Raw genomic sequence first — 25,973 nt, forward strand, 5'->3', positions numbered from 1 at the left:
GGTTTTCTTTGGCATGGTGCTGTCAAAGCTATCCAGCTGACAGCAAACTCGACTCAAGCCCCAAGCACTGCCACTCCCATCTATTGATACCTTGCTCCTGATTCACAGCCTCGAATGGTCCGTAAGGTGCATGGGGCTAGGGTAATTCATTCCCCCACACATAGCCCAAGTCCAGTCTTCTCTCATTAACTTCCTACTCAATGCAGTTAAGGATAGAGTTCAGTCAAGGTCACTATAGCAATCCTTGGAAACCATAGCTGCCCTTGGTTAGACCCAGACCACCAATTAAAATTACAATTTCCCATTCCTTGGTAACAAAGATGAATCAGTACAGTAATTGAACACTAATTGGAGACCAAGTGAAAGCAGAAAAATTGTTATTTTAGTAAGTATGCTTACAATATAAAGAATCCTAGTGAAGAACAACAACAATAGAAAAACAGTTTATTTTCTTAGAAAGCTTTCATTTCCTAAATAGGATCCTCTGCCTCCTCTCTGTCTGCAGGAGTTTAGGGCAGGGATTCTCAGTAGCATCACTAGTAACATTTTCAGCCAAGTAATTCCTTGCTGTGGGGCTGTACTGGCATTGCAATGCTAAGGAGTATTCCAGGATGCCTTTAAATGCCAGTAGCACTACTTTCCCCACACCTTTCCCAAGTTGTGATGGTAAAAATGTCCCAGACACTGCTACACACCCTCTGGAGCAGGGAGGGGATGCAAAATCCCTCCTCCCACCACCACGTTAAGAACCACCGGTTTAAGGCATCATTTAATAAATACATTTCATCTGTACCAACAACGCCTTTCCCCTAATGCCTCGTTCCCAAGCCCTCTAAAAGAACTGCCTCTTCCTGTTCTATTAAAAGGTGCCAGATATAATTTAAACAATTTCCCACCAATATTTCAAGCCATAAGAACAACATATTAATTGATTCAACTGTTATTTCAGGATAGAGTTCTTAGAGAGCACTGTTCCCATATAACAGAAAATTAAAATGGAAAACTTTTAGATTAGAAGATGCTATAGAAAAATTCAAGGAATGAAGTCGGGGGGAATGAGAACATTTAGAGCCCACGTAGGAGTGGGCTAGGTGCAGTGGTCAAGCGGCCACTGAGGGCCTGCGTTTGAGCCCTGGCTCCAGTCTCTATTCCAGCTGCCTGCTAACATGCACTCTGGGAGGCAGCAAGTGATGGCTCAGGTACACAGGACCTTGCCACCTTATGGCAGACCCAGATGGAGTCCCTGGATCCTAGCTTCAACCTGGTCCAGTTCTTCCTGTTTCAGGCATTTGGGGAGTAAACCAGCGGATGGAAGATCTCTGTTTCCCTCTGATTCATTCTCATTCTCTCTTGTTCTCATCCTCTCTCATTCTCTCCCCACCTCCCGTTTCAAATAAATAAGTCAATTTAAAATAAATAAATAAAAGTAATTCAAAATCTCACCGCACGGGATCAGCACTATGGCGCAGCAGGATAAAGCCCTAGCCTGCAGAACTGGCAACCCACGTGGGCGCTGGTTTGAATCCCAGCTTCTCCTCTTCCAATCCAGCTCTCTGCTATGGCCTGGGAAAGCAGTAGAAGATGGCTCAAGTTTTTGGGCCCCTGCACCCGCGTGGGAGACCTGGAAGAAGCTCCTGGCTCCTGATCAGCTCAGCTGTGGCTATTGCGGTCATTGAGGGAGTGAACCAACAGAATGGAAGGTCTCTCTCTCTCTGGCTCTACTTCTCTCTGTAACTCTGTCTTTCAAATAAATAAGATAAATCTTAAAAAAAAAAATCTCACCACATAGAAATAAGCATTATCGATACTTACTGAGCATTTCTCCAGATACCTCTCTGTGCCAAAACACAGCCTCGTAGACATACAGGAGTTCTACCACCACATAAGTCAGGGTTAATTATTGCGTGATTCCATAGTATCATTTACAATGAGTTTACACTCACACAATTCTAAACTAAATGTATTTGATTTAATTTTCCTTGAATTAACAATTGAGAAAGAAACCAGAAACTGATGAATGTCAGATGTTTCTTCACTGCTGGAGATATTAGTTCTTAAAATGTCTTGCTAAAAGAAAATATTCCTGCAAAATTTAAAAAGCTCAAATTATCAACATTTTTTTAATTTTTAAGATTTATTTATGTACTTGAAAAGAGAAGAGAGAGAGATCTTTCATATGCTGGTTCAATTCCCAAATGGCTGAAATGGCTGGGACTGGGTGGGTCACACTGAAGCCTGGAGTCAGGCAGCAGGGGGGCCCAAGTATTTGTGCCGTCATCTGCTGCCTTCCCAGACACATTAGCAAAGACCTAGATTGGAAGCAAAGGAGCTGGGATTCGAACCAGCACTCCAAATAGGATGCTAGTATCACAAGTGGCAGCTTAACCCACTGTATCACCAGGCCCAGGTTTTTTTTTTTGGTTTTTTTGTTTTTTTTTTTTTAAGGATTTATTTATTTATTTGAAAGGAAGAGAGAGAGAGAGAGATCTTCCATCTGCTGGTTCACTACCCAAATGGCCACAATGGCCAGAGCTAAGCCTATCCAAAGCCAGGAGCCTGGACCTTCTTCCTGGTCTCCCAATCAGGTGCAGGGGCCCAAGGACTTGGGTCATCTGCTGCTGCTTTCCAAGGCCATAGCAGAGAGCTGGATTGGAAGAGGAGCTGCCGGGACTTGAACAGGCACCCATATGGGATGCTGGCACTACAGGTGGCAGCTTTACCCACTACACCACGGTGCTGGCCCCAGTTATTGTTATTTTTAAACTGTGTCTTTTAAAAGATACTATTGATTCCATGATAGGAAAGATAAGGACATAACTCATATTTTCCTTCCATTGCTAACATGATTAGTCACATTAGCATACAGATGCTCCTTGACTTACAATGGAGTTACCATCCCTCTAAACCCACTGAGAATAGAAAAATGCATTGAATGCACCTGATTTCCCCTCCACCCCAGCTCCACGACACAGCACATTACAGATCATCAGTGGTTTTCCCTTCTGACTACAGGGCAGGCTGGGAGCTGGACTTGTGGCCACTGCCCAGCATTGCCAAAGAGGACAACCCAAGCAAGATCCAAGTTCAAAATCTGAAGCATGGTTCTCACTGAATACACACTGCTTTTAAACCATCACAAAGTTGAAGAAGCATAAGTTCAGCCATCTAGTTTAATGACCCTGCGCACATTTGACCCTTAAATTCCCTCCCCCTCCCTCTCCCCCTCCCCCTCCCCCTCCCCCTCCCCCTCTCTCTCTCTCTTTCAAATGAATCCAGTCTCTTGGTGTCTGAATTCTTTATTTGGCTTATTTGACTTATTTTTTTTTTACCTGACTGGTTTGAATTTGATTTACAAGACATTTTCTATTTTCAAAAAGGGTCCATAGATGCTACAGTTCTCAAACTTCTGAATCCTTGATAGTGTCTGCCTGCTGCTTTCTCCCTCATAGGACAACCTGGCTGAAGATGGAATTCCTCGAGATCCCATCTCTCCACCATCACTGCTGGGCAGTGCCCACTGCAGTGACCCCTGGGCCCACACTGGCTGCTGGGGCGTGGGGCTCCTCAGGCTTCCCTGAGCCTTCCTGGGGGTCGTCACCGAGGCTGCAGCCTTGGCACCCTTGTGTCCCCTGGGGGGCATTTCAGGGAAGGACCGAAGTCGAGCCTTAGAGCAGGTCCCATCTTACTGCAGCCCAGCCCCTGGACTTGCTATGTGTTTCTGTGAGGGAGCTGCCCTCCCCCTGTACCCTAGGCCAGGCTCAGAGCTGCCTCTCCCCCTCTCAAAATGGCAGCAGTTACAAATCCTGATTCCTTGCACACTGTGCTGCCCCGTCCAGGGGACTCCAATGGCCTTCTTTCCTTTTGCATCTTCCCTCTTGTCGCTCCCCCTCTTCGTGGAGGAACGACACAGGACCCTGAGTTGTTCTTTTGTCTGCTCGGCCCTCCCCGGGTTTGCTGCTGGTTCTTCCCGGGTTGGCTACCGTCCCTTCCACCTCCGTGGAAGGGCGGTTCCCCCTGCCACTTTCCCCACTTCCGCGGGGGAGCGGCACACCGCCGGCCGGCTCTCTCGGGGGCTGCACAGGTGTTCCTCAGGTGTTCCCCTTAGATGTTCCTGGTGCATGTTGTCTCTCTCCTCCTTTATAGTCCTCTTCCACCAATCCCAACTCTGCTACCCACACGCCGAGTACGCTGCTCTCCTCCAATCAGGAGCAGGATCAGCTCCTGGAGGTCATCACTCAAGTTGGCAAGAGGCAGCTGCGTAGAAGCTGTTTACTCCTCTCCCAGCGCCATATTGTGGGAGAGCAGATGCATAGAATAAGTCTTAATTCCAGTAACAGTCTAGTCCGAGTTGCTCCCCACACCTCTCTTTTCCTTCTGGGCCCAGAAGTCACGGGGAGTCTGTCTTTTCCACAACAGAGCCACCATTTCTCTCTCTTCTCTCTGATTTCCCCACTTATGAGCTACAATTTAGTTCTGTCTTGGGGGTGCCCCCAGTGGGTACTAAAGAGAGATCTTTTTGTATTCCCTTAATGTCCTCATTTATTCCAAAAACGTGCATCTGAAAAAATCAAGAGCTTATTATCCCAGGGGCTGGCGCCGTGGCACACTAAGCTAATCCTCCACCTGAAGCGCCCACATCCCATGTGGGCACCGGGTTCTAGTCCCGGTTGCTCCTCTTCCAGTCCAGCTCTCTGCTGTGGCCTGGGAAGGCAGTGGAGGATGGCCCAAGTGTTTGGGTCCTGTACCCACGTGGGAGACCGGGGGAAGTACCTGGCTCCCTACTTCATATCAGCGCAGCTCTGGCCTATGCAGCCATTTGGGGAGTGAACCAGCAGAGGGAAGACCTTTCTCCCTGTCTCTCTCTCACTGTCTGTAACTCTTCCTGTCAAATAAATAAATAAAATATTTAAAAAAAAAAAAAAGCTTATTATCCCAAGATTCTAAACGAACATTCTCTGGCGTGAAGTCAGTGTTACATGTCCGGGCCAGGAAATGTCTAACATTTTCAAGAAATATCAGTTTACTCTCATCCACCCTTATCCCTGCTAAACTTTGACAATATTTTTAGTCATCTTCACATACCTTAACACCTGAGAAGATCATGGAAAAATTAAACTGAGTTTATTTTGGGGTGAAAATGTTTGAAATCTATGAATAGTTTTTTCATAACATGCATCTTCCATGAACTTTTTGAAGACTCCTTATATGCATAATTATCTTCATAGATTGTGTCATAAAACAAGTTAAAACAGAATATCCTACACATACAAATAATCAATAATTAGCAAGTTTTTATATTTTCAATTTTCATATATTTATTTTTATTTATTTGAAAAGCAAAGAGACAGAAAGACAGAGATCTTCCATTCCTTGGTTCCCAAATGCCCACAACAGCCAGGACTGAGTTAGCCTGAAAATGGGATCATGACATTTAATCCAGATCTCCCAGGTGGACGGCAGGAACCCAAGTAGCTGAGCCATCATCTTCTGCCTCCAAGAGTGTGTATCAGCAGGAAGTTTATTGGAGGCAAAGGAGCTGGAACTAAAACCAGTTACTCTGACATAGGATGCAGGCATCCCAAGTGGCATCTTGACCACTATGCCAAACACCCGCCCTCTGAACTCCATTAACGTGTTTCAGAGCTCCAGGAAAAAAAAGATCAAAGAAAATACAAAAAATGAGTGAAAAATTGGAATACAGACTTTAAAAATAATAATGACTATGGATGTTAACTGTAAGCTTCCTCTGCAAATGGCACTGCTTAATCCATGGTCTGGTTCAGTCTTCGCAATGACTCTAGGATCCTGGGGTATCCACTTCAAGATGAGGACACTGAGACTTGGAGGAGTTAAGGAATTTTCCCACAGTCACACAGCTCATCAGAGATAATGCCTAGACCTGAACCCCAGAAAACCAGCAGATATCTACATGGATTCTTATGAGGGAAACGGACTGTTCTCCTTCTTGACTAAGGTTTGCAAGGATAGAGGCTTATGGGAACAGAAATTAAAACCTGGGTTAGGATTGCTCATAAATCTCCCTTTAGAAAGTGACAGAGTTCCTTCTACTGAAAGACGCTACAAGCTCCCCGTGCAAACACCCCAGACACAACAGCCCCTATGCCTGTGTGACCTTGGTACACATCCTTCCAGTCCAAACAAAAGATGATCTCATGGTGGCCAAGACCAGGAATGTGATTTAGGGAGGTGAAAATAACAACTCGCTTTCACTTTCCAAGTGCAGAAGAGCCAGCCCAAGACAGCTCTGTCTGCCACGCACGCTCAGCAGCTCCAGAGAGCCATCCATGTGCCAGAGCAATTAAACACACAGGGAACCTGATAGGACCACTCTGGGGAGGGGTTTTTCCACTTCTCTCTAATCCAATGAAGCCCGGGCTGGCAGGGGCAGCTGGATTGAAAGAGTGACTACATGTGCAGAGTCCTTGGAGGCTAGAATCTGGTCTGCCTTCAAGGGGAAGGCATTTGGCCTTCAGTCTGTCTGGATTTCTAATATCGACTGCAGACTATTAATCATGCAGGCTAGACTCCTGCACCACTTTGAATCATTTTACATTTAATCAAAATTCTCCCCACTACGAAAAAAAGCTACAAAACCCAGCCTGCCTATTAGATTTAAATGATTTTAAACAATGGCTTAACAGGAATATACTCTCCACATCAAGGATGTATTTAATACCTTTGACATGGATTAAACAAAACAAAAATAACAATTACCGACATGTCATGAAATGATCAGAATTTAAAATTATACAAACTTATTGTTCATTTCTTTGAGTACCTGTTAAAACACCAGATACTCACCACCAGGGATACTAAATGAAAAAAAAAAATAGAGTAATTAATTTTCTGTAAGACAGATCCCATCAAATTATGTTAGGTGAGAATTTGATCCAGTGCTTACATTCTAATGTATTATTTTGCATTTTAAATGTCACCTGGTTTTATTTGTGGCCTTTACTTTAAGCAAATGTCACGATTAACAAAAACTCACCCATCTGAAGCCCAGGAACTCTGTCCCCTCTGCTCACCACATACCCATCTTCCATGTGTTTCCTGGGATTTAATTTATGTCATTATTTTAACAAATCCAGTTTCTAACTTGAGTATTCCGATTTAGATGTGTAGATGGGAATGCTTTCCTCTAAGAATTCTTGCCCAGGATGACAACTGAAGCCAAACTGGCAATGTGGAGCCACACTGGTATCCAGATTCCAGAATAGGCATGGTTTCCCCTTCCAACCACCAATAAATTCCCAAACTTGCTTCAAGCAGAGATCTGGGAAGGCAACACAGTCTATGTTTTCCTTCTTCTACACTCAGAAGGGCAGGCTTTGTGTTCCCATCATAGGGCAGGGAGAAAATCAATACTCATAGGCTCCTGACTGTACTATCTGGGAGGCTTGGGTTAGGGAGCAAATGTTTGACCAGGCTATAGAACGTTGCCACAGATCTGTCACCAGTATAGTTGCCAGTATCTTCAAGGTACCCAAAAAACAATCCTTTAGAGCAAAGCCTGTGTGATGCTTTCTTTTTAGAAGTTTCCTGGTAATTTCCTATTGCACTTGCCTGGCAATCTGAAGAGTTGGAGTTTAAGAACCATCACTTTGCAGTAAACAGAACTAGGCCACCGACTCGCAAAGCAAAGGGCCTCAGTAAATCACCAACTTTTGCAAATCTGGTCCAGGCACATGTTTGGCACTAGTTTTCCACATTGGGGAATAGTCCAGAATACTTTAGGCTTTGGATTCATCTATTTCTTTAAAAAGGAATGTTCCAAGGTCAAACAAAGTTGAAGAATTTGGGAGATGTTCAAGGTGAAGGTTTCCACTAGGAATAGCTCTTCCAAGGAGATGAGTTCCAAATTTGCCATCTTTAGGGCAAGACAGGAATCTAACACATGGAAGCAATAATGACAGTGCAGTGAGCTGTGGGGCTTCTCACTGCACAGACTCTACTCATTTGGAGACTTCAGTGGAGCAAGAGCGAGAGGAGGTAGCGAAAACGAGGTAAAAATGAGGCACAAGTTATCAACAACAATCAAATACATCCTGGGTTTTCCATGACTCAGTTCCATGTAATCTCTCTGGTGGCTCCCATAAAGGCAATCATCCTTGTAAGGTGCGTGACTTGGCTTTTAATTAAGAAAATCAAAATTATAAACTAGGTTATCATTTACAAAAGACAGGGTACAATTTTACAGCCCTTTTGAGTACAATGGTTGTGCCATATTGATCTTTGCATTTCTAAGGTTTTTCGTGACACATGGCAAATAAAAAGTGCTTCATGTATATTAATGAATGAATTGAAAAGTGAACAAGAAACACAGAAGCATAATTATTTCATTAAGTTTTGTTGTTCTAGTACAAATTAAGAATGTAGATTCTAATTCTGGCTGTGCAGAGTAACATTGTGAAAGATATTAAACTTCCCAAAGACTCAGTCTTTCATCTATAAAATGAGGATAATACTTCTTTTACTTAGTGTATGTTATGAAATTGTGCTATAAACCACCACGTTAGGGTGAAAATATGAGATTAAACTGAAAAGATCTACACAACTGTAATTTTATCATTATTATTTCTAAACCTCACTGCTCTGGTACTCTGTTTCTCAGCTGTGTCAAATTTTAAGGAAAAAAAATTACTGATAGCTTCAATAAACCTCATGCCATATCTCATCCTATTTTTCAAAATGTCTTGGTTTTTGTAGTAATTAAAAATTCATGAGTGGGTGCTTGGTGTAGCAGTTGACACCACTAGAGACACCCACATCCCAAATGGGAGTACCTAGTTTGAGTGCTGGCTCTTCTGCCTCCAATGCAGCTTCCTACTAACACACACCCTGGGAGGCACTAGAAGATAGTTCAAGTGCTCGGGGCCCTGCCACTCTTACGGGAAACCAATATGGGTTCAGAGCTCCTGGCCTCATCCTGGATCAGCTTTGGTTGTTACGGGCATTTGGGGAGCAAACTAGCAGATGGAAAAGACCTCTCTGTGTGTGTGTAGCTCTCTTTCAAATAAAATGAAGATTTAAAAATAATAATTCATACTTTGTCCTCACAGTGAGCCAATTATGACATGATTGCCTTTTGAAAGTTACAGAACACCAATCCCAGGAAGAATTCTTTTCACACACACACACCATACTACCACAATATCCTCTTAGCTCTGAGACTATTTCATGGTAGCTATGAAGAAAGTCCACCCCCCAAAAACGGAAATGGTTTGTGTTCTGTGACTTAGACATTTGCTGCATCTTCATCCTCTTTAATCCTCTCCCTTACCCTTACCCACATGTGCCCAGGATCCTCAAGTTACCCATCATACAGGTTCCTAAACTTGTACCACTTCTGTTAAGTCAGTTAATTCAAGCTCATTCACCCAGTGCCCAGAACGGGGAAAGGGAGAAGCCTTCATCTTCTTCACTGTTACCTTTCTGATCTTCCTCATTTAGGAGCATCTACTGGATGGCTTTGCATGTGTTTTTCCTTTCAATCTCAACAACACCTTATGAAATGATTATCGAGCCCATTTTACAGATTAGCCAATTAAGACTCAGAATGATGTAGTCATTTTCTCAAAGGTGCAAGTGTTTATGTGGCCAGGTCTGGCTATGGAACCAATTCTACCTGAGTCTAAAGAACATGTCTTTAAGTATCATGCTTTACTGCCTTCCCAGGTGCTTGTATCACAGGACATTTTTGGTGCGCTGGAGAAGAGATGTGTGAGGGGGCGGAAGGTCTTTGGGAGCTGTTTTACGTACATTCTGTGCTGTTTATTACTATGGATCCACCAACACATGCTTCTGAATCCTTTTCTCTACACTATTCTAGGACTATCAACAACTAATCATTCCTATAATGGAACTAACAGTGATGTAATTCCCTCTCGTGGGTTGTCAGTATTTTAAAATAAAAACTATACGCTCTGGGCTGGTGCCGCGGCTCACTAGGCTAATCCTCCGCCTGCAGTGCCAACACCCCGGGTTCTAGTCCCGGTTGGGGTGCCGGGTATTAGTCCCGGTAGCTCCTCTTCCGGTTCAGCTGTGGACCAGAAGGGCAGTGGAGGATGGCCCAAGTGCTTGGGTCCCTGCACCTGCATGGGAGACCGGGATGAAGCACCCGGCTCCTGGCTTCGGATCGGCGCAGTACCGGCCGTAGCGGCCATTAGGGGAGTGAACGAACGGAAGGAAGACCTTTCTCGCTCTCTCTCTCTCTCTCTCACTGTCTAACTCTGCCTGTCAAAAAATAAAATAAAATAAAATAAAATAAAATAAATAAATTTTAAAAAATATATGCTCTAAGGGCAGGCAGATGAGGCAGAAGCTCTGTTCTATGGTTGGTGGAGATGTGCGGTGGAGGGAGAGGGGTGACAGTGCTTTAGGGGGGCAATAACTGCATTGTTAATATACTACTTAGGGTCTCTTCTAATCTGATGCCCTCAAAGGTTTGGCCTTATTGGCCCTGTTCTCACTCACTCTACATGTAAAATGGCCAGTTACTATCAACACTTGTATTTTGTCAGTCTGTGTTTAACAACATCTGCTGCTATTAGGAGAATGAGAAATTACATTGATTACTTCTAAAAATAGGATTTAGTGTCTAGTTCCAGAGAAGGTAAAGGGATATGTTTTCAGACCAAAAGCATCTGTGTATTATTTTTTGTAGGATGTCTTTTGTTTTGTTTTGAATTGAAAGTATAAAAGCAAACTCCATTATATAAATAAGCAATTTTTCTAAAAAAGCATGCTTTGGGTTCTAAGATAAAATTATGCATACGACTAAAATCATTAAGAGTGGTATTCCTTTGTAGTCCTGGAATTAGAGAACAGGACTAAAATTCATCTTTAGTCCAGCCTATTACATCAAGCTTTTGTAGGTTTCTGTTCTTTTCAAGGGTAAGATCCAATGCTTCATTTATAGCAATCTAAAATAATGGGATTAAAAAAAAAAAAAAAACTTAGGCTTAGCCATTTCCGCCCTCATTCCAAGTTGGCCTTTGGAAGTGAAATCTTAAAGCTTGGATGAACTGGAGAATGTCTGAGTAGGCAGGTTCCAGGTACCTTCACTTGCAAAACAGTGCTCCCTGCCAGGACATCTGAGAACAGGCCATGAAGGGAGCCCTTGGGCTGCCACTGCATATTCTTTTGCACGACTCGTCCACCTGCCCAGGGTCACTGGGTGAGGAGAGGAAAGGACACCTCTACCTGGTAGAGAACAAATGCCAGGCTCACTTCCCTCCCAACCTTGAAGCTGTGACCTGCTCTGTCACCGGAGCTGCCCAGAGCTTGGTCATATGTCCAGGTCTCCCACTGCTACTCTACTGCTTCCCCCCACCCATCCCCAAGAAAAACACTGGCAGCACCAAGTGCCAGCAGAGAGAAATGAGGTGTGTGCACTTTCTGGCTTCATATTGCAACTCCTCCAGCTCCTCTTATGACACAAACAACATTTGCAATCCCAGAGATCTATTGAGTAATAAATACCCTCTGTCCCAGCAGGTGACAAGCCTCCTTGCTTTGAGGTGCAATCAGCTCTGAAAAGTTTATGGCTTTGTGTTCTCTGTTCTGGTGGCCCTCACCCTGCGGAGGTGGTTCATGATCTTACTCAGCCTCACACCCCCTGGGAGGAAAGTCACCAGTGGTGTGTCTCGACTTGCACGGCTTCAGATGGCTCAGAATCTACAGCCTTTAGTCTGGGTTACAGGAGATCAGCTCAGACGGTGGGTGCACTGACTTCCAAACCAGGTCAAAGAAGAAGCTTTTAAATAAGGCTCTTCAGATCAAAAACAGAGTGACCCAAAATTTCAATGTAAAAAAATGCATTAAACCCCACAAAACCACTTCCTTTCAAATTCTTGATACCAAACATGTGAAAGCATCAAGTGAGGGTTGCTCTAAGCAAAATTCAGAGAAGAACATTCACACCTTCTACAGAAGCACAAGCCAGCATGCTGGGGCCCAGTTCTCACATTGTTCTCAAAAAACTGCTGATGCTTAAGACCTGCTGACCTGCTTAAGCCCTGCAGCCTTGCGGGCAGGCACAGGACACCCTCAGAGCACCGTGTGTCCTGTGAAAACGCAGTGCACCAGGCAGTCAGCTCCTCTGCATGCTATGGGATACAGTGCCTAAATCTGGTGTGATGACCTCTAGCTTGGACTTTGGCTTTAGATGGTTCATTTACAAAAAGGTCCATGATTATGTGTCTCAAGAGTGCACTGCACAGGTGCAACAGGGCTCTCTGCCTCTGGCCTCTGCTTCTGTGGGGATCTTCCACCTCTGTAAAAGGAGAGCTTTTGTTGATTATGATCAGTTATTTTTAGCTCGCTGCAAATGAAGGTGTCAGAGTTCATTTTAAAAGCAACAGATGGACCTAAAGACACGTGTCCATGGGCAGGGGACCAATAACTACGATGAGCGATAAGAAATAAAAGAAGATAACCTTTAGCGTCACATGCACGCATGCACACATGCACGCACGCACACAGCACCTGCCCTGTGCCTGGCACGCCGCCAGGCTGTTCAGAAGCAGGTAAAAGAAGCCTCAGGTCTCACCCTGTTTAGAATTCTCTCGGAGATCTCCCCTTTGGTTGGGTTGGAAACTGACCTTGGAAATCCTTTAGTGTATCCAGGTAGACTTTAGGACTGTGAGGACCCAAGGGACAAACAGGACAAAAAAGAAGGGAGAGGGAAAGCCCTAGTGGGTTCTCAGGGGTACCTCTCCTCTCCAGGCCCTCATCTTCCTATGAGATCAGTAAGCAAGGGGAGACAACACCAGGGCAAGTTTGCCCCCACCCAGGGGATATCTACCAATGTCAAGATCTTTGTTTCATAAACATAAAAATGGGCCATATTAATGGGTACCATGGAGCTTTTTGATACCTGTATACTTTATACAATACCCTGTCGGGATAAATATTTCTATCTCCTTGAATATTTAATATCGTTTTATAGTGAAAACATGCAAAATCCTATCTAGTAGTGTTTTATTTAGAAAAATATATAATACATTAATATTAAATGCTCACTGTACCTATGCAATAGAACCTCAGAACTTTCTTTTTTAATATTTTTGAAATTTATCTATTTGATTAATAGACAGATATTGAAAGACAGCTCCTATCCCAGATCCAACTACTGGTTCACTCTCCAAATGCCCTCAATTGCCAGGGACGGGAAGGGGCAGGGACCAAAGCCAGGAGCCAGAAACTCAATCCAGGTTTCCAACAAGGATGGCAAAAGCCCACCCACCTGAGCCATCACCACTGCCTCCCAGGGTCTTAACTAGCGGGAAGATAGAATCAGGAACTGGAGGCTGGCATCACACTCAGGAACTCTGATGTGGAACACAGGTGACCCAACCAGCAGCTAAACTGCTAAACAAAATGCCTCTCCCAGAACCCCCAAATTTTTGGTTATCGAAACCAGTGGAGAGGAAACATTTAACCTTAAGGTTAAGACATCCGTGTCCCACATCAAAGTGCCTAGTTTCAGTTCTCCACCCATAGCTCCAGTCCCAGTCCATCCCCTGCCATTGTGGACATTTGGGGAGTGAACCAGCAGATGGGAGATTGCTCCCTTGCGCTCTCTTCCTCTCCCTCAAAACAACTAGGAGACAAGGTGCTACTGGAATCTGCTGAGTAGAGGCCATAGGTGTTGCTAAACACCCTAAAATGCACAGGACAGACTCCTACACACATACACAAGAGAGAGAGAGAGACAGACAGAAACAGAGAGACAGAGACAGAGAACTGTCCAGTCCAGGATATCAAGAGTCGTGGAGTTAGGAAGCCCAGGCTACCCCATTCAAAGGGCCCATGAATCTCTAATAAGATCCAGATGGCTGATGTCCTCCCCCATCCCAAAGAATATGAGTCTGGAACCAAGAATCTGGTGATCCATACTTTGCATTTTTCCAGGACCCAAGAGTAAAATGATGTGTTATACTTAGAAATTTCGCCTTGTTTCCTGGCATCCACAAGCCTGTGTCCAACATACCCAGAGGTTAAACCATGTTACCCAGAGGGATATTTGGCCAGTGGTAAAGTTGGAAGGTTCGTGAAAGTGAATCAGACAACAAATATGCCGTCCACACCACGGCTGCTTGGAGTTTGCACAAAGGATAGAACGTTGCCTAAATTGATTTATTGATATTAAAAGGCTACTGCAAGGGCTCTATTGCATTCAGCGTTTGCTTTGAGTACATAAGAGTCAGATATCAAAGAACACAATGAAAGAGACACTAGCCATGTGTCTTGGTAACTGATGGTGCAGCCAAGCAGAGGTGTCTCTGTGGTCTAGAGTAGGCTAGAGAGTCGCCAAGAGTTAGCCAAGAGTTAGAGAGCTCTCCTGCCATCTGCTACAGGTACACCTGGTCTCAAAAGGAAGACCCCAGCTGGCACAGCTGGAGCCCCCTCTGAGGCTCTAGCTCAGGTGCTTGCATAGGGAAGGTGGTTCTAAAGAAACAAGACCAGTGGCTTGCCCACCTGCCTGAATTCCCCAGCCCACAGAAGCCTGACCCCTGCCCTAGGGACTCTGCTGCTCTTGCCATACCACCCTCTAGCAAAAACCTCCATAATTTCTGATTGTGAAATCTGTTTTACTCTGCTGGGCCTAGACCCAGGTGTTTGAGTATGCTGAATGGAAGCCGAGAGGTCTGCTCCCTTATTCCTCTGAAAATACAGGATACACACACACACACACACTCACACACACAGTCAGGATCTGCTGGGCACAGAGTCCCACCATATTCTGCTTAAACCACTGCAGCAGCCTCCCCATTGGTCTCCTCATGGCTCCCTGCTTCCCTTCCAATCTCTCCTCACGACGCAGACAGAGTGGTTCCTTCCCAGTGAAACCTAGTTATGTTACAGTTCTGCTTAAACGCATGGAGTGATCCCATAGCGGCCGGCCAGAGTAAGATCAAATTCCTTAACAGACCCAAAGGCTCTCAAGCGTAACATCCCACCATGTCCTGGTGCTCCAAACACATTGTCTTTCCTACAGTTCTCTGGATGTCCCCTGCTTCTTTGCTGCCACAGGGCCTTTGCATTTGCTGATTCAGCTGCCTGACAGTCTCTTCCTCCCAGGTCCATACTACCTTTTGTCAACGACTCAGTTCTATTTTCCCTTTAGACCTCTACTCCATTGTTATCTCTCTCAAAAAGGCCCTGTCCTTTTGCCATTCCTCTTCTACCACCCTTCATGGCACATGTATCTCTTCTTCACAGCTCTTTACACAACCACAGTTCTATCTGCTGGAGGCCAATGAATGTCTATTCAGTGAACAAATGAGTGAATGACGGAATCACCCCTATGTGGGGGTGGAACAGAGCCTCTCTCTGACCACAGATTCCTATTTCTTTTTGGTGACTGCACCCTCTCAGTGTGGGGAGCTGTTGACTTGGATCTCAGCCTCTAAGACTCTTCCCTCCCAGCCAGGCCCAGGTCACCAGTGCCTCCCTCAGAAACTCCCCTCTCATCTCACACCTCACAGAGCTCACTCTTCCCTCTCTGTGACCCCATACCATTGTATTCACACCAGTTGTAGACAAGTCAGCCTTTCTTCTTGGATTCTACACTCCTTGAGAAAAGAGACTTGACCAGCATACTGCTCTGCAAAGTAGCATGAGCTTAGTAAATATAAAAATAATTAAATATAAGGTATAAACTGAATTGCCACTCATTATAGTTCATGGCAATAATCTTAGGTTGCAACTTGGGCCTCTAAGAGAGGAAGCAGAATGTGGACGGGAAGAGATGCCCTCTCCCTAGGGAGAGAAAAGCTAGGTACAAGGGAACTCCAAAAAGCCTGTGAAAAACGGAATTAAAAGATGAGTTTAGGGGTGGGCATTTGGCACAGTGGTTAGGATGACACTTGGGGTGCCTGCTTCTCAAACCATTGTGCCAGGGTTCAAGTTCTAGCTTGGCTTCTGATTCCAGCTTCCTGCTAATACACACCCTGGAAGGCTCAAATAATTGGGTCCCTGCCACCCACATGGGAGAATCAGACTGAATTCCAGGCTCTCAGCTTCAGGCTGGTCCCCGCCTGGCTACTGCAGGCATTTGGGGAATGAATCAGTAGATGAGAGATCTCTGTTTCTCTCTCTCTCTCTCTCTCTCTCTCTCTCACACACACACACACACACACACACACACTTTTAAACAAAAATAATTTTTTAAAAGGTAAGTTTATTTTGTTGCAACAAATTTTGAAAACACATATACAGGGGCCGGCGCCATGGCTCACTTGGTTAATCCTCCACCTGTGGCGCCGGCATCCCATATGGGCACCGGGTTCTAGTCCCGGTTGCTCCTCTTCCAGTCCAGCTCTCTGCTGTGGCCTGGGAGGGCAGTGGAGGATGGCCCAAGTGCTTGGGCCCCTGCACCCGCATGGGAGACCAGGAGGAAGCATCTGGCTGCTGGCTTTGGATCGGCACAGCACATCAACTGTAGCAGCCATTTCGGAGGTGAACCAACAGAAGGAAGACCTTTCTCTCTGTCTCTCACTCTCACTGTCTAACTCTGTCAAATAAATTTAAAAAAAAAAAAAAGAAAACATATATACAAAGCATCTTCATAAAGTTAATGTGCATTATAAAAAACTATACGTGGGTTTCAGAAAATTTTTGCACAATAAAACATATCTTAATCCCCTTTCCCACAACCCTTTTGAACTACCATCACAAGTGAGTTTTCTAATTAGCAGGAAGGATTTTGCCCCTGGGCTGTCACAGCTGTGACTATTTCTCAGCATGTAAGGTGGTCAGAGTTAGAAGTAAAACCACAAGACTTCAAGTTAAACTTGAGTTTCAGCTAAATAATGAATAATTTTCCGTAAAAATACGTCACAAATATTTCATGGAATATACTTATATAAAATAACTGTTCACGGTTTATCTGACATTCAAATACCACTGACCTTCCTGTATTTTCTCTGGCTACCTTAACCACATGTTTTAACATATGCTTCATATTAACAAGTGGCTCCAATGACAATCCACAACAAACAAGTACCAGGACAAAATAATCAGGTGTACGGGGCAGGTGTCGGCGTGGCAGTGAAGATGCAACTTCAGACACTCATACCTGTAAGAAAACGCTTGGGCTCACCTCCCTGCTCTGCTCCTGAGTCTGACTTCCTGCCGTGCACACCTGGGAGAGGCAGGGAATGGCCCAAGTGGTTGAGTCCCTGTCATCCACATGAGAGACCCAGATGGAATATTAGAGTACGAGGCTCCTGGCTCTGGCCTGACTCAGATCCAGCTTTTATAGGCATTTGGGAAGAAACCAGCTGATGGGAGTATTCTCATTCTCTCATTCATTCTCCCTCTCTCTCTCCCACATGACTGCTCTGCTTCTCTGCCATTTAAATAATTTTTTAAAAATCTGCACTTAAAAAAAGATCAGATGTACAAATATGTAATTCTTTCTCAGTGTTTATACTCATTTGTCTATGCCTGTGACACCACAGCAAATCATTTTTGTTGTATACAGCGGGCACTAGATTTATTTTATTGTTTTTATACAACCTTAGGATGAGGTTACACTCATATATGCTCTTAAAAGTATACGTGTTGCTGCCTAGCAGGAATGGACTTTAGTAGTGGTTTTCATAATGTTCCCACAGAAGATTTAAATTCCAAAATAATGCCATAGTTCCCACACTTAAAATTTTAGAATTTAAAAAATAACAACACTAAAATGGAAAAGTAGAAACCAATACTGAACACATCAAAGCAGTTAACATGAAAGGTCAGGCCAGGATTCACATCAAATATGAATTTGTCCCAGGGCATGGTGTTGTGCAGGGAGAGAAAAAAGCATGCGTGGAGTTCTCCAGCAATTTTCCTGGAGACATACGAGGAATGAGACTTAACACTCTGCTCAGATTCTCCCTTCAAAAAGGGCAGCTTTCCCAATATCCTCCTCCATGCAACCCTGGTGCAGGCGCCAGATTCCTACAGGCAGGGAGACCTGGCTTGGTTTCATTATAATTCTTCTCCTTTACACCCCTGCAAGGTGATAGTCTCTCTTTTTTGTTAGCAAGGATTAAAACTCAGTTTGATTCGACAAGGCTTTGTAGTTAAATGACTGCACACATTCATGAACGTGGCAACTAGATGGGAAACTGCTGGAACTAAACTCCACACATCTTTCTTAGACAACAACCTGATCTTTGTCTAGAGAGCGTGGAAAGAATACAACATGCTTCCTCATGACTCAGCTGTTTGCAAGACTCAGATCATTAAGGCAAACTCAAACACTCTCTTGTCCCAAATGTCTCCCAACAAGATAGTGTTTTACTCCTAAGCGCCCATTAGTAAAACATTAAAAACACGAGCTCAAACCTACTTCTCTCAAAAAGAATAATTTCTTGTTGAGATTTAGAAGGCAAAAATATGTATATTCCTATCGCTTCAAACTCTCTCTCATTTCTATTTCTGTATGTTTTAGAATATATAAACTATGTTTTTTTATAGAATATTTAGACCTTGGGGTGAAGAACCAGTGTACTCACAGACCAAACCCCATATTAAAGACAGAGCATTTGGGAGGGGCCGGGGTAAGGCCTGGAACCAGACTAGGAATTGGTTTCTCCTCTCCATTTGTCATTTCTAACTTTGCATTTCAAGATAATGCTTTGCTTGTGCAGAAGCCTCTCTATAACCAAACAATGTAAGTGACATGGAACTAAGATGTCAATTTCCTACCAGCCCCTTTCTGATTTCTATAGTGTGCCTTTGACTGTGAAAAGGGGTCTTCCAGGAGGCGTGGGAAAAGGTCAAACATAACTTCCAGGGTTCTTAACACCGATTTGCAGTCAATCATGTTGCAGTGTCTATCTGTGAATGGAGTGTGAGGGTGGGGGCATGGCCTGTGCACAGTGTTCATTTATTTCATTTTTTTTTTAAGGAAGGACAGGGCCTGCTCGGATCAGAGAACAATATTAGCACAGATTTTTTTTGCAGAGGCATTCTCAATAAGCAGAGATAATAAATGAATTATCATGAAGTAGGGACATGAGAGCTGGTTCAGATACCTCCACGGCAACTTACTGCGCTTTTCGAGGTCACCTCCCTCTTTCAGCCTCCCAAAGCCCTTTTGATTGTCATGGTTATCTGTGTGTTCAGCTCCCGGTGGCCCAGAAAGTTTCTAACACACTCAGGCTGGCAGGACCTGAGAAGATCCCGTTGTCCTGCCTCTCCGTCGGCAGGCCTGGGAGTCCTGGGACAGAGGGGAAATGAAGATGAGCAGAAAGCAGGCCACAGCGCTAGGCTACACGATTCCAGCTCTGTTGCTTGTGGGAAGAGCAGAAGGACTCAAAGAACACAGCCCCACATCCTGGGGTCGGAACACACAGATGCTCCCAGGTTTCTGAAGGCAGGCAGGCGGTGAGGACAGAATGCTACCCCATTCACTCCCCCCTACACACACAGACTCATGCCCAGGCATGAAACAGACCAGAGTCCCTGGTCTTCAGCCAGCCCTGGAGCTGAGATTCAGAAACATGAGCCAACACTTTTGAAGGCGAGCAGAGCACAGAGGGTCATTCCTTTGTAGAAACACTAGAAGAAGGTCCATCTCCTTCAGAGAAGGCTTGCCTATGCCTGCTTGGCTTCGTTTTCCCCTGAGAGGGTTGCACCCTCAGACTCCACGCTTTCCCTGGCCGCTGGAAAAGGAGTGAGTGGAAGAGAACCACATTCAAGTGGGGAAACCTGGGGTTGGCTCTGAGCTGGCCCTGCTGCCTTAGCAGGTCGCTTCCACAGAAAGCGAGACGCCAGTTTTCTCACCTTCCAAACTGGGCCCCTATCATGGGACTCAGCAACCTCAGAGGTGAGACAGAGCCAAAGGGGGTAAGGATGCTTTATTAGATAACTTCTGCAAAAAGGCTGCTCTTCTCCCCTGCAGTGTGGATCTGACCTCCTCCCTTACTTGCCGTAGATCTCAGGATCCCTCTCCCTTGACTATGAAGTCCCCTGAAATGCACCCATCAGAGGCGTCCCATTAGCAGAAGGCAAGAGATAGAGGAAGGTGATTTTAAACAAAACTGCCACTACCATGCCACCACCAAACAGCCTATTCCCTAAAACCGTATCTTTTCTAATATGTTGGTATGAAGCTGATTATATCAGGTACATTCACATTAACATTGTCATGCTGAGAGAATTAAGATCGAGAGAATAAAATACTAACCAGCCAATTTTCATAAAACTTTATTTTTCATAGGATTGGATTTTTTTCTTCCCAGTATAGGCTATATTCCCTTAAATTTAAATTAAGCAGTCACTTAATCCCATATCTCACCATTCCCTGAAGTCTGGAGACATTTTCACAGGTGGACAACCCAGGTACAGTACCCAGAGACATTAAATTATAACACTGATTCAAAGTTCGCCATTAGAGTTCAAGGCAATTAGGAATTTGCAGGTGTATGGTTTTATTACCCACTGTAGAAAGAAGGACCAGTTTAATGTCATTAACCAGGGGGATCGACTCGGGGTCTTGTTAAATAAATCAGCAAATGGGAACTCTGAAACACCTTGGGATGATCAAGTTTAATGGAATGAGATTGAAGGACTGGCGGCTGTGTCCACTTTCAGAGCCTTACAGCTGAAGTCACAATGTATTCCCAGCACTGTTAGCCCAAGGGAGCAGTCACTGCCAAGCTCCGAAGCAAGGGCTGCACTGGGCCAACAGGGGTTTTTGGAGGACCTGGATGTCAGCAGAGAACAAACAGCAAGCCAGGGACGGGGCTCAGAGAACTCGCTGGCCCCCAGCCTGGCAGCAAAGCGCCCTGGGCAGATTCCGCACGTGATTCTGGGCAAGCTGCAGCTTCTCTCCCCTCTCTGCACGCGTTAAGGACGTGTGCATGCCAAGGGTGTCCTCCCTCACCACCTAGGATGCTGTGGGAAAGGAGATGCTGGAAGCCACTCAAACAAAGAGACTCCCGGAGAGCGAGGTGGGGGCTCCGGTAAGGCCAGCAGACAATTGTCTTTTTCACGGTTTGTCGAATTAAATTTAGCCTTTGGCTACTGTGCCTGTCATGGAGCCCTGACTCTCAATCAGTGGCAGCAACTCACATTTTATGACTTTGCACTGACTTTGACCTCCAAGGAAAAGGGCTAGTGGGGTGTGAAATCAGCAACCTCTCAACCTTCCCTCACCCCAAACTTCAGCTATAACTTGACTCTGCCTTTGGCCACACTAACCTATTTGCATATCTGTTTATGTAAAGAAGGGTAGGCAGAGAGAGAGCTCAGGACCCACTTTCGGATGTACACAGTCAATGGCCCAGCCATTGCTGTGGGTTGGAGCATGCTGGGCAGGATGTGGCCATGGCTGGGATCCATGGACCACTTCACCATGATGCCATGCTCACTATCTAGATAGTGGACCAGAAGGGCAGGTTCAGCCACAGGAGCCAGGAGGGAACTCCAGAGTATCACCTTGGCCAGAAGGAGGAAACACGCCTATGGACCCAGCATGAGTACCTGCCATGAACAAAGGGCTCTCCAGTCAGGCAAACTCTGGCCTGTGTACCCCAGCAAACAGTTATTGAGCACCTACAGGACAGACTGACACTGGTGGCTGATGCTAAAAGCCATCCTCTATATCCATTCTCCTCCTCCTTGGTAAGGAATGGCCACCCAGAATATATGAGGAGACTTCAAAAAGATCACAGAAGAATGGAATAAAAAGATAGGTTTATTTTGGCATAGAATATTTTGAATACATGCACTTTTTTCATAATAGGCATTTTACGAACTTTTTGAAGAATGCTCTTATGTACAGATTTTTAAATTTTTGGCACCAAAATAAGTATCTTCTAATTCCATTTTCCACAACCTTTCTGAAGTACCCTACAGACCATTTTCCAGCCTCCCTTGCAGCTAGCATACCACAGGCAAACGGGCTAGGAGCAGAGGATCCAGGTGTACCTTCCAGGGAGAAGGCACATTTTTAAAACTCGTTCTTTCTTGGTGCTGGCTGGAACTGAGCAGCTTTGGCTCTTGTTTCGAGGATGGCAAAGCACATGAGAGAAGGATAAACATCTGCATAGAAACATCCAGAATGATGTCTGCCCAAATTTCTAGGCACTCTAGCCCAAGCACATTGACACATAAAATTAACTACCACAGGGCTGAATACAGGGGAGTCATCGGTATGCAGACAGGTGACCATGGAAGCCTCACGGGTGGGTGGTATGTGTTGGGGAGAGACCGGAGGGAAGAGGCAGAGCCCTGAGGTGCATCGTTAGTTAATGACTGGGTGGAGGACAGAGCAGGGAGCTTACATAAGAGACCCTGACAATTTCACCAAGTCGCCAGGATCTAGCACATGAGGGAGAGCCATGTGCAAGTGGCAAGGCCACCTCAGGACCCAGATGACCAGGGGCTGGGGGAGGGGCAGTCTGCCATTAGGCAATTAGCAGAATCAGGGAAGATCAGAGTAGTGTTGGCATTCAGGGGTGCTTAGTGCCCCGCCCCGAGCCTGGCACTCCTCCTGCTCCTGGGTAAACCCAGCCTCAGAGCAGTGACAAGCAGAAGGCTACGATGGCTTCCTCAAAGAACAGAGGCCACAGAGGTCGGAACCCGAGCGAGCTCATGTAACAGCCGAGCCTCCTCCTTCCCTTTCCAGCTGGCTGTCCAGGAGAAAACATAATTCCTGCACTGGTGTCAGGCTGTTCTCTATATGGGACCTACTTCCTCATTAGGCTATGTTTTGGGGCCAGCTGGAGGATGGATAGACCTAGGCTATTCAAAGGCAATAATAGGGCTGTTAAGCACTGGATTTGAAGTCAGAGAAGCCTGGATTGATCCTTGCTGTGTGATGCTGAACAAGGCAGCCACCTCTCTAAGCACCTCCATTGTTTGTACTGTAGAAGTATCAAGCCCTACTGGATCCATTACTGTGGACATTAGATAATGCATTTAGCTGTATCTAACCATAACCTCTACATGGAAATGCAGAGGAATTCTCTGTCTCTGCTGGAGCTTATTTCTTCTCCCTTTCTAAACAGCTTCTTTTTTAAAGATGTATTTATTTACTTTGAAAGTCAGATTTATACACACACACACACACACACACACACACATACAGAGAGAGAGAGAGAGAGAAGAAAGAAGAGAGAGAAAGGTCTTCCATCTGCTGGTTCACTCCCCAATTGGCCATAGTGGCTGGAGCTGTGCTGATCCCAAGCCAGGAGCCAGGAGCTCCACGTGGGTGCAGGGACCCTAGTTCTTGGGCCATCTTCCACTGCTTTCCCAGGCCACAGCAGAGAGCTGGATCAGAAGTAGAGCAGCCAGGACTTGAACTGGTGCCCATATGGGATGCCAGCACTGCAGGCAGCCGCTTTACCCACTATGCCACAGTGCTGGCCCCGTATCAATTACTATTGCCAGACGGATATGATGTGTGGTTGCTTGGGGGATGAGGGGCAACGGGCAATGATTCTTGATGGACATGGAGTTTTTTCCTGGAGTGATGAAAATGTTGTGGATTTAGGTGGTGATATTGTTGGTACAGCCCTCTGAATATACTAAAATTCACTGAGTAGTACTTTAAAATGGTGAACTTTATATTCGTGAATTATCTCTCAATAAAAACAAATTGCTATGGCTGGGTCAAAGGTCAACTGTTTTACAAAACGAGACTCTCCTCATCCAACGTGGTGCTGGTGGGGACTCACAATGATATTCCATTGCCACGACCCCAGTCTTGAACACGGTAGTGCTGACTATGAGCCTAGCACAAACTCAGGAGGACTCAACAAGGACTAAATTTCAAGGAGAAAGTGAGGACTGAGCTGCAGATTGAGAGAGGAAAGGACCGGCTTGAAGGAGCAGAGTAAGAGACATTCCAAGGAAGAATGTAGAAGGGGGGGAGATCATGGGCTCTCTCTTCATTACTGTTTTAAGCTGTCATTTCTTCTTCAGTATTTTTCAAGGGGAGAAGCAAGCCTGGTTGGCTGTAACACAATACCCAATTACTAGGTATTCCATAAATGTATGTACTGGGTATATTTTTTATAAAATACTGGGAATAAGTTACTGGGTACTTTACAAAAAGGTATAGCTTGGCTCAAAGTTCTGGACATTCAAGATCAAGTGGTTGTACCATCTTGGCTTCTGGTGAGGGCTCAGTAGCACATCCCAGCATGGCAGAGGAATGAAATAGCAAGAGAGAGGCAACAACTGAGTTCCCACGCCAGCTAGCAAGTTCCCAAAATGAAAACACTCATTTGTTCATGCGAGTGGGTCCCTCATGGCCCCACGTGCCTCCTAAAGGCCCTGCCACCTCTCACCGCTGTAACATGGGGGACCAAGCCTCAACATGAGGCTCTTGGTGGGAATAAACCCTAGCACTGGTCTCCAGGGCAGGAGAGCTGGGAGAACCATCACTGGCTGGGTAGGGCAGAGGCACATTAGACAGTCCCTTGACATTCAGGCCCGCCACGGACTAGGAGGAGGCAGGACAGGGTCATCTGAGGCCCTGGAGCCATGCTGAGAAGCCTCACCTCGCTGGTTCTAATGCACCCAGCACCTGGATCCTGTCACCAAATTTCAGGTAGAGAGCGAGCCCATTGGAAAGAAACCAATGACCAGTGAGGCCTTTGCAGCTTCTCATGTATAGAGTTGTCAACACTCTGCTGGGAGGAAATGAGGCATCTTTGTTTTAAGGAGACAGTATGCCACAAGGTGCAGGGGAATTTTCCCAGGCAGTCATCTTGCTTTCTGTTTGAAACAAAAAAACCTCTCATCTTGCACTTGCCCAGCGAAGCACGGGTGCAGCAGGAGCAAAAAGAGTCTATACTCAGAATCTGAAAATTCAAGGCAGGTTCCCTGGCTAAACCACACATGTCTGGGAGACCTGCATGCAAATTTGGCACCGGGTCTTTGTTCTGTAAAATGCCAAATATCATGCCAAGTAACTGGTGGAGCCCAGAGCTCAGATGATCACATAAGATGCTTGTGCCTGGGCCCAACTCTGAGTGGCACTGGGAACACCAGTGGGGTGGGCATGTCAGGGAGGGTGGGAAAGACAAAAGCAGCCCCCAGCTTCCTCGATCTGAGGCGGGTTGTGGCTACCTGCCTGCTGGCCTCTGCAGCCAGGTCCTGAGGCACTGATACAAATGGTATTTACACCCATGCTCGTTTGGTTTTCTGGTGTTTTTATTTTTAAAGATATTTATTTTTATTTACTTAAAAGGCAGAGATAGAGACAGACAGACATCTCCTGTCCACTGGTTCACTCCCCCAAATGCCCCCAACAGCCTGGGCCAGGCCAAGCAGAACTCAGAAGACTGGAACTCAATCTGGCAGGAACGAAACTGCTCGAGCCATTATCTACTGCTTCCCAGGGAGTGCACTAGCAGGAAGTTGAAATTGGAAGCAGAGCCAGGACTTGAACCCAGATACTCCAATCCAGGATGTGAGCATCTTTAGTGGCATCTTAACTGCTGCGCCAATTGCTCACCTCTACGCTGCCATCCTCACGTTCATTCCATTTCACTGGAACATTTTGTGAGCTCCTCTTTGGGGTGATGGAAATCTGGGTCTGTGCATTCTTTGCTACTCACATTATTTGGTTAACAACATAGCATACTATGACTGCTATTTAAATATCCATTCCCATCCTGCCCCCCCCCAATACTGTCTGCCCTGAGAAGTGGTTTGGCATAGTGAGTTTTCATACATCCATTTTCCAGATGGATCTCTTTGTTGAATTAAAAAAAAAAAAAACACTAAACCATGTGGAATGCTCCTAAGTGAGTATTATTGTTTACTGGGCTCCTTATTCCATCTTACAGCATTTATAATAAAATATCAGCAAGCTCGTAAAGAAAGCTTTTTTTAAGGTCCGTAATCTTTCTAACCATAACAAAAGAGCAGTAAATATATTGTACAAGAGTGCGATGGAAAAATGTGCTAAAGTATTTCCATAAATCAAA

At 45.3% G+C, this 25,973-nt stretch overlaps 1 protein-coding gene and 1 long non-coding RNA gene across 3 annotated transcripts in view; one reads left to right on the forward strand and one right to left on the reverse strand.

Annotated features, from left to right (window-relative positions):
* The window catches only part of LOC149126829 (uncharacterized), a 38,957-nt gene extending 18,496 nt beyond the window's left edge, over positions 1 to 20,461 (reverse strand). Inside the window, exon 1 of the long non-coding RNA XR_016234300.1 lies at positions 20,327 to 20,461. This is a non-coding gene — a long non-coding RNA (uncharacterized LOC149126829). The remainder of the gene's footprint in view (positions 1 to 20,326) is intronic.
* Positions 1 to 25,973, forward strand: part of NEDD9 (neural precursor cell expressed, developmentally down-regulated 9) — a 203,905-nt gene that overhangs the window by 109,147 nt on the left and 68,785 nt on the right. The window lies entirely within an intron of this gene.

Source organism: Oryctolagus cuniculus, chromosome 5 (genome assembly GCF_051225735.1).
Source record: "Oryctolagus cuniculus isolate XC-2025 breed Fujian yellow rabbit chromosome 5, ASM5122573v1, whole genome shotgun sequence".
In the NCBI taxonomy this organism is placed as follows: Eukaryota; Metazoa; Chordata; class Mammalia; order Lagomorpha; family Leporidae; genus Oryctolagus; species Oryctolagus cuniculus.